This window comes from Scyliorhinus torazame, chromosome 23, assembly GCF_047496885.1.
Source record: "Scyliorhinus torazame isolate Kashiwa2021f chromosome 23, sScyTor2.1, whole genome shotgun sequence".
NCBI lineage: Eukaryota > Metazoa > Chordata > Chondrichthyes > Carcharhiniformes > Scyliorhinidae > Scyliorhinus > Scyliorhinus torazame.
Window position 1 is genome coordinate 58,467,864 of NC_092729.1, and position 12,476 is coordinate 58,480,339.

Below are 12,476 nucleotides of genomic sequence, written 5' to 3' on the forward strand. Positions count from 1 at the left end.
ACAATGTGTCCCTGGGTGGTTTATCTTTATTTACAGTGGTCCCTGGGCTGTTTATCTTTATTTACAGTGGTCCCTGGGTGGTTATTCTTTATTTACAGTGGTCTCTGGGTGGTTTATCTTTATTTACAGTGGTCCCTGGGTGGTTTATCTCTATTTACAGTGGTCCCTGGGTGGTTTATTTTTATTTACACTGGTCCCTGGGTGGTTTATCTTTATTTACAGTGGTCCCTGGGTGGTTTATCTTTATTTACAGTGGTCCCTGGGTGGTTTATCTTTATTTACTGTGGTCCCTGGGTGGTTATTCTTTATTTACAGTGGTCCCTGGGCTGTTTATCTTCATTTACAGTGGTCCCTGGGTGGTTTATCTTTATTTACAGTGGTCCCTGGGTGGTTTATTTTTATTTACACTGGTCCCTGGGTGGTTTATCTTTATTTACAGTGGTCCCTGGGTGGTTTATCTTTATTTACAGTGGTCCCCGTGTGGTTTATCTTTATTTACAGTGGTCCCTGGGTGGTTTATCTTTATTTACAGTGGTCCCCGTGTGGTTTATCTTTATTTACAGTGGTCCCTGGGTGGTTTATCTCTATTTTCAGTGGTCCCTGGGTGGTTTATTTTTATTTACACTGGTCCCTGAGTGGTTTATCTTTATTTACAGTGGTCCCTGGGTGGTTTATCTTAATTTACAGTGGTCCCTGGGTGGTTTATCTTTATTTACAGTGGTCCCTGGGCTGTTTATCTTTATTTACAGTGTGTCCCTGGGTGGTTTATCTTTATTTACAGTGGCCCCTGGGTGGTTTATCTTTATTTACAGTGGTCCCTGGGTGGTTTATCTTTATTTACAGTGGTCCCTGGGCTGTTTATCTTTATTTACAGTGTGTCCCTGGGTGGTTTATCTTTATTTACAGTGGTCCCTGGGCTGTTTATCTTTATTTACAGTGGTCCCTGGGTGGTTATTCTTTATTTACAGTGGTCTCTGGGTGGTTTATCTTTATTTACAGTGGTCCCTGGGTGGTTTATCTCTATTTACAGTGGTCCCTGGGTGGTTTATTTTCATTTACACTGGTCCCTGGGTGGTTTATCTTTATTTACAGTGGTCCCTGGGTGGTTTATCTTTATTTACAGTGGTCCCTGGGTGGTTTATCTTTATTTACAGTGGTCCCCGGGTGGTTATTCTTTATTTACAGTGGTCCCTGGGCTGTTTATCTTTATTTACAGTGGTCCCTGGGTGGTTTATCTTTATTTACAGTGGTCCCTGGGTGGTTTATCTCTATTTACAGTGGTCCCTGGGTGGTTTATTTTTATTTACAGAGGTCCCCGGTTGGTTTATCTTTATTTACAGTGGTCCCTGGGCTGTTTATCTTTATTTACAGTGGTCCCTGGGTGGTTTATTTTTATTTACACTGGTCCCTGGGTGGTTTATCTTTATTTACAGTGGTCTCTGGGTGGTGTATCTTTATTTACAGTGGTCCCTGGGTGGTTTATCTTTATTTACAGTGGTCGCTGGGTGGTTTATCTTTATTTACAGTGGTCCCTGGGTGGTTTATTTTTACTTACAGTGGTCCCTGGGTGGTTTATCTTTATTTACAGTGGTCCCCGTGTGGTTTATCTTTATTTACAGTTGTCCCTGGGTGGTTTATCTCTATTTACAGTGGTCCCTGGGTGGTTTATTTTTATTTACACTGGTCCCTGAGTGGTTTATCTTTATTTACAGTGGTCCATGGGTGGTTTATCTTTATTTACAGTGGTCCCTGGGTGGTTTATCTTTATTTACTGTGGTCCCTGGGTGGTTATTCTTTATTTACAGTGGTCCCTGGGCTGTTTATCTTTATTTACAGTGGTCCCTGGGTGGTTTATCTTTATTTACAGTGGTCCCTGGGTGGTTTATCTCTATTTACAGTGGTCCCTGGGTGGTTTATTTTTATTTACAGAGGTCCCCGGTTGGTTTATCTTTATTTACAGTGGTCCCTGGGCTGTTTATCTTTATTTACAGTGGTCCCTGGGTGGTTTATTTTTATTTACACTGGTCCCTGGGTGGTTTATCTTTATTTACAGTGCTCCCTGGGTGGTTTATCTTTACTTACAGTGGTCCCTGGGTGGTTTATCTTTATTTACTGTGGTCCATGGGTGGTTTATCTTTATTTACAGTAGTCCCTGGGTGGTTTATCTTTATTTACAGTGGTCCCTGGGTGGTTTATCTTTATTTACAGTGGTTCCCGGGTGGTTTATCTTTATTTACAGTGGTCCCGGGTGGTTTGTCTTCATTTACAATGGTCCCTGGGTGGTTTCTCTTTATTTACAGTGGTCTCTGGGTGGTTTATCTTTATTTACAATGGTCCCTGGTGGTTTATCTTTATTGACAGTCGTCTCTGGGTGGTTTATCTTTATTTACAATGGTCCCTGGGTGGTTTCTCTTTATTTACAGTGGTCTCTGGGTGGTTTATCATTATTTACAATGGTCCCTGGGTGGTTTATCTTTATTTACAGTGGTCCCTGGGTGGTTTACCTTTATTTACAGTGGTCTCTGGGTGGTTTATCTTTATTTACAGTGGCCCCTGAGTGGTTTATCTTTATTTACAGTGGTCCCCGTGTGGTTTATCTCTATTTACAGTGGTCCCTGGGTGGTTTATATTTATTTACAGTGTTCCCTGGGTGGTTTATCTTTATTTACAGTGGTCCCCGGGTGGTTTAACATTATTTACAGTGGTCTCTGGGGGGTTTATCTTTATTTACTGTGGTCCCTGGGTGGTTTATCTTTATTTACTGTGGTCCCTGGGTGGTTTATCTTTATTTACAGTGGTCCCTGGGTGGTTTATCTCTATTTACAGTGGTCCCTGGGTGGTTTATTTTTATTTACACTGGTCCCTGGGTGGTTTATCTTTATTTACAGTGGTCCCTGGGTGGTTTATCTTTATTTACAGTGGTCCCTGGGTGGTTTATCTTTATTTACTGTGGTCCCTGGGTGGTTATTCTTTATTTACAGTGGTCCCTGGGCTGTTTATCTTTATTTACAGTGGTCCCTGGGTGGTTTATCTTTATTTACAGTGGTCCCTGGGTGGTTTATTTTTATTTACACTGGTCCCTGGGTGGTTTATCTTTATTTACAGTGGTCCCTGGGTGGTTTATCTTTATTTACAGTGGTCCCCGTGTGGTTTATCGTTATTTACAGTGGTCCCTGGGTGGTTTATCTTTATTTACAGTGGTCCCCGTGTGGTTTATCTTTATTTACAGTGGTCCCTGGGTGGTTTATCTCTATTTACAGTGGTCCCTGGGTGGTTTATTTTTATTTACACTGGTCCCTGAGTGGTTTATCTTTATTTACAGTGGTCCCTGGGTGGTTTATCTTAATTTACAGTGGTCCCTGGGTGGTTTATCTTTATTTACAGTGGTCCCTGGGCTGTTTATCTTTATTTACAGTGTGTCCCTGGGTGGTTTATCTTTATTTACAGTGGCCCCTGGGTGGTTTATCTTTATTTACAGTGGTCCCTGGGTGGTTTATCTTTATTTACAGTGGTCCCTGGGCTGTTTATCTTTATTTACAGTGTGTCCCTGGGTGGTTTATCTTTATTTACAGTGGTCCCTGGGCTGTTTATCTTTATTTACAGTGGTCCCTGGGTGGTTTATCTCTATTTACAGTGGTCCCTGGGTGGTTTATTTTTATTTACACTGGTCCCTGGGTGGTTTATCTTTATTTACAGTGGTCCCTGGTTGGTTTATCTTTATTTACAGTGGTCCCTGGGTGGTTTATCTTTATTTACAGTGGTCCCCGGGTGGTTATTCTTTATTTACAGTGGTCCCTGGGCTGTTTATCTTTATTTACAGTGGTCCCTGGGTGGTTTATCTTTATTTACAGTGGTCCCTGTGTGGTTTATCTCTATTTACAGTGGTCCCTGGGTGGTTTATTTTTATTTACAGAGGTCCCCGGTTGGTTTATCTTTATTTACAGTGGTCCCTGGGCTGTTTATCTTTATTTACAGTGGTCCCTGGGTGGTTTATTTTTATTTACACTGGTCCATGGGTGGTTTATCTTTATTTACAGTGGTCTCTGGGTGGTGTATCTTTATTTACAGTGGTCCCTGGGTGGTTTATCTTTATTTACAGTGGTCGCTGGGTGGTTTATCTTTATTTACAGTGGTCCCTGGGTGGTTTATCTTTACTTACAGTGGTCCCTGGGTGGTTTATCTTTATTTACAGTGGTCCCCGTGTGGTTTATCTTTATTTACAGTTGTCCCTGGGTGGTTTATCTCTATTTACAGTGGTCCCTGGGTGGTTTATTTTTATTTACACTGGTCCCTGAGTGGTTTATCTTTATTTACAGTGGTCCCTGGGTGGTTTATCTTTATTTACAGTGGTCCCTGGGTGGTTTATCTTTATTTACTGTGCTCCCTGGGTGGTTATTCTTTATTTACAGTGGTCCCTGGGCTGTTTATCTTTATTTACAGTGGTCCCTGGGTGGTTTATCTTTATTTACAGTGGTCCCTGGGTGGTTTATCTCTATTTACAGTGGTCCCTGGGTGGTTTATTTTTATTTACAGAGGTCCCCGGTTGGTTTATCTTTATTTACAGTGGTCCCTGGGCTGTTTATCTTTATTTACAGTGGTCCCTGGGTGGTTTATTTTTATTTACACTGGTCCCTGGGTGGTTTATCTTTATTTACAGTGGTCCCTGGGTGGTTTATCTTTACTTACAGTGGTCCCTGGGTGGTTTATCTTTATTTACTGTGGTCCATGGGTGGTTTATCTTTATTTACAGTAGTCCCTGGGTGGTTTATCTTTATTTACAGTGGTCCCTGGGTGGTTTATCTTTATTTACAGTGGTTCCCGGGTGGTTTATCTTTATTTACAGTGGTCCCGGGTGGTTTGTCTTCATTTACAATGGTCCCTGGGTGGTTTCTCTTTATTTACAGTGGTCTCTGGGTGGTTTATCTTTATTTACAATGGTCCCTGGTGGTTTATCTTTATTGACAGTCGTCTCTGGGTGGTTTATCTTTATTTACAATGGTCCCTGGGTGGTTTCTCTTTATTTACAGTGGTCTCTGGGTGGTTTATCATTATTTACAATGGTCCCTGGGTGGTTTATCTTTATTTACAGTGGTCCCTGGGTGATTTACCTTTATTTACAGTGGTCTCTGGGTGGTTTATCTTTATTTACAGTGGCCCCTGAGTGGTTTATCTTTATTTACAGTGGTCCCCGTGTGGTTTATCTTTATTTACAGTGGTCCCTGGGTGGTTTATATTTATTTACAGTGGTCCCTGGGGGGTTTATCTTTATTTACTGTGGTCCCTGGGTGGTTTATCTTTATTTACTGTGGTCCCTGGGTGGTTTATCTTTATTTACAGTGGTTCCTGGGTGGTTTATCTTTATTTACAGTGGTCCCCGGGTGGTTTATCTTTATTTACAGTGGTCCCTGGTTGGTTTATCTTTATTTACAGTGGTCCCTGGGTGGTTTATTTTTATTTACACTGGTCCCTGGGTGGTTTTCTTTATTTACAGTGGTCCCTGGGTGGTTTATCTTTATTTACAGTGGTCCGCGGGTGGTTTATCTTTATTTACAGTGGTCCCCGTGTTGTTTATCTTTATGTACAGTGGTCTCTGGGTGGTTTATCTTTATTTACAGTGGTCCCTGGGTGGTTTATCTTTATTTACAGTGGTCCCTTGGTGGTTTACCTTTATTTACAGTGGTCCCTGGGTGTTTTATCTTTATTTACAGTGGTCCCTGGGTGGTTTATCTTTATTTACAGTGGTCTCTGGGTGGTTTATCTTTATTTACAGTGGTCCCTGGGTGGTTTATCTTTTTTTACAGTGGTCCCTGGGTGGTTTATCTTTATTTACAGTGGTCTCTGGGTGGTTTATCTTTATTTACAGTGGTCCCCGTGTTGTTTATCTTTATGTACAGTGGTCCTTGGGTGGTTTATCTTTATTTACAGTGGTCCCTGGGTGGTTTATCTTTATTTACTGTGGTACCTGGGTGGTTTATCTCTATTTACAGTGGTCCCTGGGTGGTTTATTTTTATTTACACTGGTCCGTGAGTGGTTTATCTTTATTTACAGTGGTCCCTGGGTGGTTTATCTTAATTTACAGTGGTCCCTGGGTGGTTTATCTTTATTTACAGTGGTCCCTGGGCTGTTTATCTTTATTTACAGTGTGTCCCTGGGTGGTTTATCTTTATTTACAGTGGCCCCTGGGTGGTTTATCTTTATTTACAGTGGTCCCTGGGTGGTTTATCTTTATTTACAGTGGTCCCTGGGCTGTTTATCTTTATTTACAGTGTGTCCCTGGGTGGTTTATCTTTATTTACAGTGGTCCCTGGGCTGTTTATCTTTATTTACAGTGGTCCCCGGGTGGTTTATCTTTATTTACAGTGGTTCCTGGGTGGTTTATCTTTATTTACAGTGGTCCCTGGGTGGTTTATCTTTATTTACAGTGGTCTCTGGGTGGTTTATCTTTATTTACAGTGGTCCCTGGGTGGTTTATCTCTATTTACAGTGGTCCCTGGGTGGTTTATTTTTATTTACACTGGTCCCTGGGTGGTTTATCTTTATTTACAGTGGTCCCCGGGTGGTTTAACATTATTTACAGTGGTCTCAGGGGGGTTTATCTTTATTTACTGTGGTCCCTGGGTGGTTTATGTTTATTTACTGTGGTCCCTGGGTGGTTATTCTTTATTTACAGTGGTCCCTGGGCTGTTTATCTTTATTTACAGTGGTCCCTGGGTGGTTTCTCTTTATTTACAGTGGTCTCTGGGTGGTTTATCATTATTTACAATGGTCCCTGGGTGGTTTATCTTTATTTACAGTGGTCCCTGGGTGATTTACCTTTATTTACAGTGGTCTCTGGGTGGTTTATCTTTATTTACAGTGGCCCCTGAGTGGTTTATCTTTATTTACAGTGGTCCCCGTGTGGTTTATCTTTATTTACAGTGGTCCCTGGGTGGTTTATATTTATTTACAGTGGTCCCTGGGGGGTTTATCTTTATTTACTGTGGTCCCTGGGTGGTTTATCTTTATTTACTGTGGTCCCTGGGTGGTTTATCTTTATTTACAGTGGTTCCTGGGTGGTTTATCTTTATTTACAGTGGTCCCCGGGTGGTTTATCTTTATTTACAGTGGTCCCTGGTTGGTTTATCTTTATTTACAGTGGTCCCTGGGTGGTTTATTTTTATTTACACTGGTCCCTGGGTGGTTTTCTTTATTTACAGTGGTCCCTGGGTGGTTTATCTTTATTTACAGTGGTCCGCGGGTGGTTTATCTTTATTTACAGTGGTCCCCGTGTTGTTTATCTTTATGTACAGTGGTCTCTGGGTGGTTTATCTTTATTTACAGTGGTCCCTGGGTGGTTTATCTTTATTTACAGTGGTCCCTTGGTGGTTTACCTTTATTTACAGTGGTCCCTGGGTGTTTTATCTTTATTTACAGTGGTCCCTGGGTGGTTTATCTTTATTTACAGTGGTCTCTGGGTGGTTTATCTTTATTTACAGTGGTCCCTGGGTGGTTTATCTTTTTTTACAGTGGTCCCTGGGTGGTTTATCTTTATTTACAGTGGTCTCTGGGTGGTTTATCTTTATTTACAGTGGTCCCCGTGTTGTTTATCTTTATGTACAGTGGTCCTTGGGTGGTTTATCTTTATTTACAGTGGTCCCTGGGTGGTTTATCTTTATTTACTGTGGTACCTGGGTGGTTTATCTCTATTTACAGTGGTCCCTGGGTGGTTTATTTTTATTTACACTGGTCCGTGAGTGGTTTATCTTTATTTACAGTGGTCCCTGGGTGGTTTATCTTAATTTACAGTGGTCCCTGGGTGGTTTATCTTTATTTACAGTGGTCCCTGGGCTGTTTATCTTTATTTACAGTGTGTCCCTGGGTGGTTTATCTTTATTTACAGTGGCCCCTGGGTGGTTTATCTTTATTTACAGTGGTCCCTGGGTGGTTTATCTTTATTTACAGTGGTCCCTGGGCTGTTTATCTTTATTTACAGTGTGTCCCTGGGTGGTTTATCTTTATTTACAGTGGTCCCTGGGCTGTTTATCTTTATTTACAGTGGTCCCCGGGTGGTTTATCTTTATTTACAGTGGTTCCTGGGTGGTTTATCTTTATTTACAGTGGTCCCTGGGTGGTTTATCTTTATTTACAGTGGTCTCTGGGTGGTTTATCTTTATTTACAGTGGTCCCTGGGTGGTTTATCTCTATTTACAGTGGTCCCTGGGTGGTTTATTTTTATTTACACTGGTCCCTGGGTGGTTTATCTTTATTTACAGTGGTCCCCGGGTGGTTTAACATTATTTACAGTGGTCTCAGGGGGTTTTATCTTTATTTACTGTGGTCCCTGGGTGGTTTATGTTTATTTACTGTGGTCCCTGGGTGGTTATTCTTTATTTACAGTGGTCCCTGGGCTGTTTATCTTTATTTACAGTGGTCCCTGGGTGGTTTATCTTTATTTACAGTGGTCCCTGGGTGGTTTATCTCTATTTACAGTGGTCCCTGGGTGGTTTCTTTTTATTTACAGAGGTCCCCGGTTGGTTTATCTTTATTTACAGTGGTCCCTGGGCTGTTTATCTTTATTTACAGTGGTCCCTGGGTGGTTTATTTTTATTTACACTGGTCCCTGGGTGGTTTATCTTTATTTACAGTGGTCCCTGGGTGGTTTATCTTTACTTACAGTGGTCCCTGGGTGGTTTATCTTTATTTACTGTGGTCCATGGGTGGTTTATCTTTATTTACAGTAGTCCCTGGGTGGTTTATCTTTATTTACAGTGGTCCCTGGGTGGTTTATCTTTATTTACAGTGGTTCCCGGGTGGTTTATCTTTATTTACAGCGGTTTGTCTTCATTTACAATGGTCCCTGGGTGGTTTCTCTTTATTTACAGTGGTCTCTGGGTGGTTTATCTTTATTTACAATGGTCCCTGGTGGTTTATCTTTATTGACAGTCGTCTCTGGGTGGTTTATCTTTATTTACAATGGTCCCTGGGTGGTTTCTCTTTATTTACAGTGGTCTCTGGGTGGTTTATCTTTATTTACAATGGTCCCTGGGTTGTTTATCTTTATTTACAGTGGTCCCTGGGTGGTTTACCTTTATTTACAGTGGTCTCTGGGTGGTTTATCTTTATTTACAGTGGCCCCTGAGTGGTTTATCTTTATTTACAGTGGTCCCCGTGTGGTTTATCTTTATTTACAGTAGTCCCTGGGTGGTTTATATTTATTTAAAGTGGTCCCTGGGTGGTTTATCTTTATTTACAGTGGTCCCCGGGTGGTTTATCTTTATTTACAGTGGTCCCTGGGTAGTTTATCTTTATTTACAGTGGTCCCTGGGTGGTTATTCTTTATTTACAGTGGTCCCTGGGTGGTTTATCTTTATTTACAGTGGCCCCTGGGTGGTTTATCTTTATTTACAGTGGTCCCCGGGTGGTTTATCTTTATTTACAGTGGTCTCTGGGTGGTTTATCTTTATTTACAGTGGCCCCTGGGTGGTTTATCTTTATTTACAGTGGTCCCTGGGTGGTTTATCTTTATTTACAGTGGTCCCTGGGCTGTTTATCTTTATTTACAGTGTGTCCCTGGGTGGTTTATCTTTATTTTCAGTGGTCCCTGGGTGGTTTATCTTTATTTACAGTGGTCCCTGGGTGGTTTATCTTTATTTACAGTGGTCCCCGGTTGGTTTATCTTTATTTACAGTGGTCCCTGGGTGGTTTATCTCTATTTACAGTGGTCCCTGTGTGGTTTATTTTTATTTACACTGGTCCCTGGGTGGTTTATCTTTATTTACTGTGGTCCATGGGTGGTTTATCTTTATTTACAGTAGTCCCTGGGTGGTTTATCTTTATTTACAGTGGTCCCTGGGTGGTTTATCTTTATTTACAGTGGTTCCCGGGTGGTTTATCTTTATTTACAGTGGTCCCGGGTGGTTTGTCTTCATTTACAATGGTCCCTGGGTGGTTTCACTTTATTTACAGTGGTCTCTGGGTGGTTTATCTTTATTTACAATGGTCCCTGGTGGTTTATCTTTATTGACAGTCGTCTCTGGGTGGTTTATCTTTATTTACAATGGTCCCTGGGTGGTTTCTCTTTATTTACAGTGTTCTCTGGGTGCTTTATCTTTATTTACAATGGTCCCTGGGTGGTTTATCTTTATTTACAGTGGTCCCTGGGTGGTTTACCTTTATTTACAGTGGTCTCTGGGTGGTTTATCTTTATTTACAGTGGCCCCTGGGTGGTTTATCTTTATTTACAGTGGTCCCCGTGTGGTTTATCTTTATTTACAGTGGTCCCTGGGTGGTTTATATTTATTTACAGTGGTCCCTGGGTGGTTTATCTTTATTTACAGTGGTCCCCGGGTGGTTTATCTTTATTTACAGTGGTCCCTGGGTGGTTTATCTTTATTTACAGTGGTCCCTGGGTGGTTTATCTTTATTTACACTGGTCCCTGTGTGGTTTATCTTTATTTACAGGGGTCCCTGGGTGGTTTATCTTTATTTACACTGGTCTCTGAGTGGTTTATCTTTATTTACAGTGGTCCCTGGGTGGTTTATCTTTATTTACAGTGGTCCCTGGATGGTTTATCTTTATTTACAGTGGTCACTGGGTGGTTTATCTTTATTTACAGTGATCTCTTGGTGGTTTAACTTTAATTACAGTGGTCCCCGGGTGGTTTATCTTTATTTACAGTGGTTCCTGGGTTGTTTATCTTTATTTACAGTGGTCCCTGGGTGGTTTATATTTATTTACAGTGGTCCCCGAGTGGTTTATCTTAGTTGACATTGGTTCCCTGTGTAGTTTATCTTTATTTACAATGGTCCCTGGGTGGTTTATCTTTATTTACAGTGGTTCCCGTGTGGTTTATCTTTATTTACAGTGGTCCCTGGGTGGTTTATCTTTATTTACACTGGTCCCTGGGTGGTTTATCTTTATTTACAGTGGTCCCCGGGTGGTTTATCTTAATTTACAGTGGTTCCCTGTGTAGTTTATCTTTATTTACAGTGGTCCCTGGGTGGATTTTCTATATTTACAGTGGTCCCTGGCTGGTTTATCTTTATTTTCAGTGGTCCCTGGGCTGTTTATCTTTATTTACAGTGTGTCCCTGGGTGGTTTATCTTTATTTTCAGTGGTCCCTGGGTGGTTTATCTTTATTTACTGTGGTCCCTGGGTGGTTTATCTTTATTTACAGTGGTCCCCGGTTGGTTTATCTTTATTTACAGTGGTCCCTGGTTGGTTTATCTCTATTTACAGTGGTCCCTGTGTGGTTTATTTTTATTTACACTGGTCCCTGGGTGGTTTATCTTTATTTACAGTGGTCCCTGGGTGGTTTATCTTTATTTACAGAGGTCCCCGGTTGGTTTATCTTTATTTACAGTGGTCCCTGGGCTGTTGATCTTTATTTACAGTGGTCCCTGGGTGGTTTATTTTTATTTACACTGGTCCCTGGTTGGTTTATCTTTATTTACAGTGGTCCCTGGGTGGTTTATCTTTACTTACAGTGGTCCCTGGGTGGTTTATCTTTATTTACTGTGGTCCATGGGTGGTTTATCTTTATTTACAGTGGTTCCCGGGTGGTTTATCTTTATTTACAGTGGTCCCGGGTGGTTTGTCTTCATTTACAATGGTCCCTGGGTGGTTTCTCTTTATTTACAGTGGTCTCTGGGTGGTTTATCTTTATTTACAATGGTCCCTGGTGGTTTATCTTTATTGACAGTCGTCTCTGGGTGGTTTATCTTTATTTACAATGGTCCCTGGGTGGTTTCACTTTATTTACAGTGGTCTCCGGGTGGTTTATCTTTATTTACAATGGTCCCTGGGTGGTTTATCTTTATTTACAGTGGCCCCTGAGTGGTTTATCTTTATTTACAGTGGTCCCCGTGTGGTTTATCTTTATTTACAGTGGTCCCTGGGTGGTTTATATTTATTTACAGTGGTCCCTGGGTGGTTTATCTTTATTTACAGTGGTCCCCGGGTGGTTTATCTTTATTTACAGTGGTCCCTGGGTGGTTTATCTTTATTTACAGTGGTCCCTGGGTGGTTTATCTTTATTTACACTGGTCCCTGTGTGGTTTATCTTTATTTACAGGGGTCCCTGGGTGGTTTATCTTTATTTACACTGATCTCTGAGTGGTTTATCTTTATTTACAGTGGTCCCTGGGTGGTTTATCTTTATTTACAGTGGTCCCTGGATGGTTTATCTTTATTTACAGTGGTCCCTGGGTGGTTTATCTTTATTTACAGTGGTCATTGGGTGGTTTATCTTTATTTACAGTGATCTCTGGGTGGTTTATCTTTATTTACAGTGGTCCCCGGGTGGTTTATCTTTATTTACAGTGGTTCCTGGGTTGTTTATCTTTATTTACAGTGGTCCCTGGGTGGTTTATATTTATTTACAGTGGTCCCCGGGTGGTTTATCTTAGTTGACATTGGTTCCCTGTGTAGTTTATCTTTATTTACAATGGTCCCTGGGTGGTTTATCTTTATTTACAGTGGTTCCCGTGTGGTTTA